Source organism: Pecten maximus, chromosome 6, assembly GCF_902652985.1.
Source record: "Pecten maximus chromosome 6, xPecMax1.1, whole genome shotgun sequence".
In the NCBI taxonomy this organism is placed as follows: domain Eukaryota; kingdom Metazoa; phylum Mollusca; class Bivalvia; order Pectinida; family Pectinidae; genus Pecten; species Pecten maximus.
The window spans coordinates 13,016,294-13,023,160 of record NC_047020.1 but is presented as its reverse complement, the minus strand read 5'-3'; positions in this window follow the sequence as shown (position 1 = coordinate 13,023,160).

Genomic DNA, 6,867 nt, shown 5'->3' with positions numbered 1-6,867 from the left:
TGGCATTAAACATTGTGTAGATTTTTTGAAATTTGAAAACAGAAAGATTTATTCAGGACTAACAATTTAAAAAAAAAAGTTAATTAATATAAGATACAATGTTAAAACATTTCTGAAACTTGACGAACCAGTGAACGCACAATGTAGGATATCGCCCATAAAGAACCCGTATGTAGTGAACACATTCATTTCTCTCGTGTGGGGCACTCCTCTCGTGGTATGATCCAATCTTAAGATCTAATGGCTCGTGAGGAGGAATTATCTAACCAAATACTATCATATATATGAATATGTTCTGTCTTGAAGCCAAAACCATTTATTTTCTAAATTAAAATGAAATAAACCCCAAATTACCTACGGGCCATGTGTACTTCATTACCCGGTTTAGGAAAACCGGTGAAATTTCAAATTATTAATAAACATGTAGAAACTTGAAAATAAAAACAAAACATCCGGCCACTCTATTTGTCACAAAACTACAACATACCAATGCAATTGAAATATTGATAAGTATGTACTTACCTTCATCAGCGGCCATCTTAATTATTGTCCAAAGGATACACATGTTAAAGCTCCTTAAATATGAATTTATTAATGACTTAGTGCGTCTAGATGTTCCTACAGGTGGGTGGGGGGGTAAGCTGTGTACCTGCTGCCCCCATTTCATGATCGTAAGAGGCGACCATTTGGGATATCATATTTTCTCTTGTCTCAAAACAACTTTCCTTCTCACCGATTTCTCTTTCTCTGCTTTGTTTTCTTACTCTAGGTGATGTCTCCCCTTGACCCCGTCTCGTATGATCCTGGCTGTTGTCAGGTCGTTAAACACCTGAAATAATTAAAACAAACAGTATGATCATAGAGACAAATGGTAAATGTTTTAACATCTCTTCCGCATTGATAAGACATCATTTGAACATGTTCAACTTAAATTCTGTAATCACACTTTAGAGAGATATCCAGCCAATCTCTATTTGCCCATTTTCATGAGATTACAAAGCAGTGCAGAGAATTACATAGGTGGGATATTGCTGATATCAATATTTAAAGATTCAAATAAGGTTGATTTAACAGTTCAGTGTTGGGCTAGTTCGTGTTTCATTTAAATCTTATGATATTGCGTCAATTTTCAAATACATGTTGGGTACTTATTTTGCTATGCACTTCATCATTTCTGTCCACTCAGTTTCCGATGGTGAAACGAGCAGCCAGCATTGCCTCCAGAAGAGAACGGGGCCATGAAACTGTTGAATCATATATTTTAACAAAGATTAATTAATGACACTCAGCTTAAATGTACCATTTTGTTTTCTTAGTGTAGTGTCTATAGATGGAGAATGTTTTACATCTAGATCATGCACATTGAATGTTTCTGGAACCTGTCTTATGAATATATACCTACTGTCGGTCGGAGTCATCATTAGGTGTTTTCATGCAGAATGAATGCTTCGGACATTGTATGGTGTCATTATTAATTGTAAGCTTTGTTAAAATATATGATTCAACAGGTTAGATATTCCATGATAAACTGATGTCACTTGATGAGAGCAAGAAATTCTTTCTATACAAAAAAATAGAGCTTGGTTACCAGAGAGAATCGCATCTAATAAATCTTATTTCAATCTCAGAATGCTTTAACAATTTAGGTTGTATGTGTAAATATGGCTTTGAAATCGCAGGGGCATGTTGAGTTTATTAGTGCACATAGGCATTGGAAACCCTACAATTACATGTACTGTTCCGTTATCTAATCTGCTAGAAAAAGGACCATTCTCGGATCGACAGTCTATTTGATCCTACATTATTTCCCCCCAATACATTGGAGAAGATTGGTCTGTACACAGTTTGACATTGTATGACATACACGTTTATCCCATAACGATGGCATGTTTTTATAACAATCAAATAATTACAATAATCATAAATGTGTTAAAAAGGGGGAATTTAATTGAAAAAAAATACGTTTGAGACGAGATTTCTTTGGGAAATTTTGAGACCAGCATGGCACCGTTGAAAAGTTGACAATGTTCAGAGAAATTATTTATGCAATTCTTTTGATTATTTTATTGGAAATGTACAATAGGAATCGCAAATTCATTTAATGATAGATGCTGATGTTTTTGATGGGACTTCTGTAATATGAAAATCTCAAAATTCTGCATTGTACACTTGTTGTTGAAGATCGTGTTTGCCGAACTACTCTGGAGGACAGTGGAGACAGAGGCGTACGAATTAATTCATATTTAATACATAACATTGTTTACCAAAGTTCGTGCCACCTTTCAGATTTCATTGTTGCCAATAGTCGATACTTTCCAGTTTACGAATGAAAATATTTATTCATCAATTAGGTATTTTAAACATATATTATCAAAACAATTTAAATTTAATTTTCATGCGGGCAGCGGTGACACGCCAATGGTCTAATGGTCGTAACGTGGTCGTGTGACAGAGTTACAGGCCATACTTCATTAGTAGGAACAACAAATTAAACAGTCGTAGGTCCTGCTAACATCATTATATCGCCAAATTGGCCGGAGTCAGAAACCCAGGGGGATTGTGGTCAACCGTAATGACCGATGTCATGGTGGTCAGTACTGAATCGTCATTCTGTTGAACTGACCAGTGGTTGTATGGTAGTTTAGAGTCACTAGAGGGATATTAGATGTGTTGAGGGAGGGGAGACACTGTGACAGGTTGATATGGCAGGTTCCTCAGGGGTAGGGGGTTCAGGAGAACCTAGGACACAGACAAATGAGTCGTTAGTGATTTAATAGTTGTTGTCTTATTTTGATTTTCAATTAAATATCAGTAAGTTTCCTGCAGAACAACAACTCCACACGATTTGTGCAATAGTGTTAGCCTATACGATGCAAGTTATACTCTCGTTAGAGAAACTAGAATATAGACTTAATAGAGGAATTTTACAAAACGGTTTATATTATCAATTTTAAACTATTCAGGTTTGTTAGATACGTATTTAAGCCTTTCTTTATCCTCTATACAACTGCAATCACAAGTTTTGATAATTTGAGCTCTCTGTCAAAGATTTGTTTAATACCTATCCACAGCTATGGCGTGGTGTGGTACATGTGTGTGTTTTGGATCATTGTGGTATGCTCGTGCCTGCCTCACTGTGTTAGCGCGGAAGTGATGTCGACTTAGAAGTGCTACCTCACTGAAGCATACTCCTGAACACACCCAACAGAACACCACCCCCTGTCACATTATACTGACAATGGGTGAAGTAGTCGTCCCACTCCGAAAATGCTGAACGCTACATAGGAGTATCAACTACTATAAGGGAACAAGTCCAAAAGGTTTTCTCAAATAAGCAAATCTATTTTTAACAATTTTTTCTATACTCATGATACATAAAGGTGGTATGATGATGAAAAAAAATATAATATTTATGATTTGACAAAGAATGAAAAACCAGACGGAACTAAGAGTAAATAAAACGGCGTGTTTTCTTAAACTTCAATGTGTCGGTGAGATTCATCCTGTAAACCTAGATAACAAATTCTTCTTGTCTAATTAAAGGACGTCTATCATCCCAATATATATTTGTAGATACACGCTAAATCTAGATAATAAAAACATTGTTCGGAAATACATAGATACCTTCAAGAAAAAGTCTCTTTTTTGAGAAGTCGGTTATGTCGATAAGATGAGAACCATACAGCCATTCTTCAAATCTCGTTTAAACCATAACTTCTTTGAAGCTGTTGCTCAATGTTGATATTTAAATAACATATTATATATCAGATAAAAAACATTCTGTCTGCCATTCTTTCCTCGGATTAGTTTAACCTTGAGGTTCACAATAATCCAAACAGATAAAGTTGAATACTGGCACTGTTGTCTTTGTTACGTTTTGATTTTATTATAAAATCTTGTCAATAAGCTACTCTAATTGTGTACATAGTATACTTCATTAAGATAACTTAATGTAATTCGGTATTTACATAGAGTTGAATATAATTCATTTAGATGAATTAGCAGATTTCTCTATTGACGTGGAGTTGGATATAATTCATTAAGATAACTTAATATAGTTCAGTATTTGCATGGAGTTGAATATACAAATGTTAATCATTTAGATGAATAAATAGAATTCACTCTTTACGTGGAGTTCAATATACTTCATATAGATAATTTAATATAATTCAGTATTTACATGGAGTCGAAAATACTTCATTAAGATAATGTCTGAAGACTAATCACTCGCATGAAATGTTTATAGTTTTATGTCTTTACGTGACATCAAACAGATTACATCCATCTTAAATCAGACGTATCATTATAATCGGGCTACCCACGGCAATGACAGTTTACAAATTAGAGTTCTATGGCGGGCCGCCCTCCCCACCCTACAACTGTCAACACGACCATCAGTAGTCTCGGAGCAGCTGATCAAAGATGGACGCTCTGTAGATTTATCTCAATATATGAGTGAGTTTGGAGGAGATATTAGATAAACAATTTATCATACATCATAGTCAATCCGTGATATGTTGATATCTTATCCTACATGAAAGGCAACTGTCGCGTGCATCACGCGCATTTAACGTGTAATTTCTATGCATGATGCGCTCGTGAGATGTGATATACTGTTTCAGTATCTGACCGGATCTGGTCAGTGGTCTCAGATGTACGTAACAGGATTACTACTACTACACTTTGAAATAGGGAGAAATATACATATTCGTTATTCTTGCATAATAAATTCATTATTCTTGCATAATAATTTTGATTTAGGTATGTCATTATCATATCGGGAATATTATAGTCTTGTAGTACAAAATAGGAAACTATGCATTTCATCAAATATACATTGCTATATCAAATGTACACAATGCCCTTATGGCACAATGTATACAATAAATACAATGTCGCTATTATAATAATGATTTAATGTATTATATACAATTTATTTAAGCATTGATGTCATTTTTTTTTTTTAGTTTCATCGGGGTATGAAACAAATTTTGTTTGCAAACTGTATGAATCCGCGTAGCGGATTCTTACAGAAGTTTGCAAACAAAATTAGTTTCATACCCCTACGCGGATTCATACAGTTTGCAAACAAAATTTGTTTCATACCCCGATGAAACTAAAAAATAATTGACATCAACGCTTATAATTAATTTTTGAAAATGATTTTCTAATTTAAAACATGTTTTATGTACAATTTTACTGGTTTTAAATGGGATTCTTTTCCTCAAATCAATACGCAACGTCAATTGTCGTATTGTGACATCACATATTTCGCGCCATTCTCGGAATTTCTTTCAAAGAAGAATGAAAAGAAGTTTTCGACCAATCACATTTGAGTATTTACCATGAAAACAAAGAAAAAATAATTATATCTGAGTATTTACCATGAAAACAAAGAAAATTAATTATATGAAAATAAATCACATTTGTGTATTATATTTCATATAATTTATGCATCATTGTTAATCGGATTCATTGTTATAACTTTAGGTACAAATGTAGTTTTACATGACACATATTAGGTTTTATATGGGGTTATATACGTTTATGAAATACACAAATTATGAACTGATATTTTGTATTTTTAAATTTGTATCCTATGTCTATGAATTAAATAAAATACTGTTTAAGGTAACTACACATATATGTATAATTTATATCAATGCTTGTACGAATACAACACACCGTTAGTACATGTAGTTATAATTTATAGCATACCGACCATGTATTTAACATTTTCACCGATCGACTTCGATGAGTAAACAAGGAACGCGTACAATTTATCTCTGTCTTTTTTTTGTTTTTTTTTTCTTCAAATATATATATATTCGCCTTGTGTGATTATTTCAACATTATAATACAATCTGATTTTGTGTGTGTGTGTGTGTGTGTGTTAATATGGAGCGCTTACGTAACCTAGATGTCACTGCTACGTTTCATGAATATTGGTCCGTTCCTAATTTCAAATGTAACAATCCTTAATTATTAACTTTGGAATTCAAGCAAACGCATAATTCAGTAAGTCAATCAAACTGCCAGACTTCTCGGTCATCAGTTTATATGATATATTACTGATCAGAACATACGATAAAATACATGGATACATTTGTTAAACAAGAGCTTATATTAAATAGTGTTGAGTTGTATACTTGTTTGCTTCATTAATTTCACAAGTGATTCCAATTCATCATCTACTGCAAAATTGAAAAGAGCATTAAACGTGAATGTACTGGGTCGTTCATGAGAGGAAACCGGAGTACCCAGGAAACACACACCTGGTCAGTTATCGATAAGTTTATTCGGAGTAAAGTCGTGTTGTGCCGAGGTAAATGATACATTTGTTTGATTGACATGTATATAGTAAAATAGTTCCTTCTGTTCTGAGCATCCTTTCAGTAGTACAGGCCACAATGCCCAAATGTTACCTTCGCTCTTTCTAAAGAGGAACTCTTCATATCGTACCGATACTGGACGCCGTGAAAGGTTCAACTTCAACAAAGTGAAAGAGGGGTTACTATGAAGTGTTGTCGATGAAGCAGAAGATACGCCTACCCTCAAGGAACGCCTGGTCTTATATTTCCTAGTGCTTTATCAACAGTCTCCAAGCATTGAATGTTTTGTTAGTATTTTTGCGATCGATTTGTCATTTTCAAGTTAGAATATTTGCCCTCTTATATTTTTCTGTCCATTCAATTTCTCGGCCTTAAAGAAGGAACACAAACAACTGCCTCCATTCACCATCATGTTTACATGCGTGGCAAAAGATTATTGAACGATAGTTATTTTGCCGAAGCATGTCTACATAAATCCAAACAACTTCAGTCCTTCTTAACTCATTCAAGGGAATAAGAGGCCTTCAAGTAAATA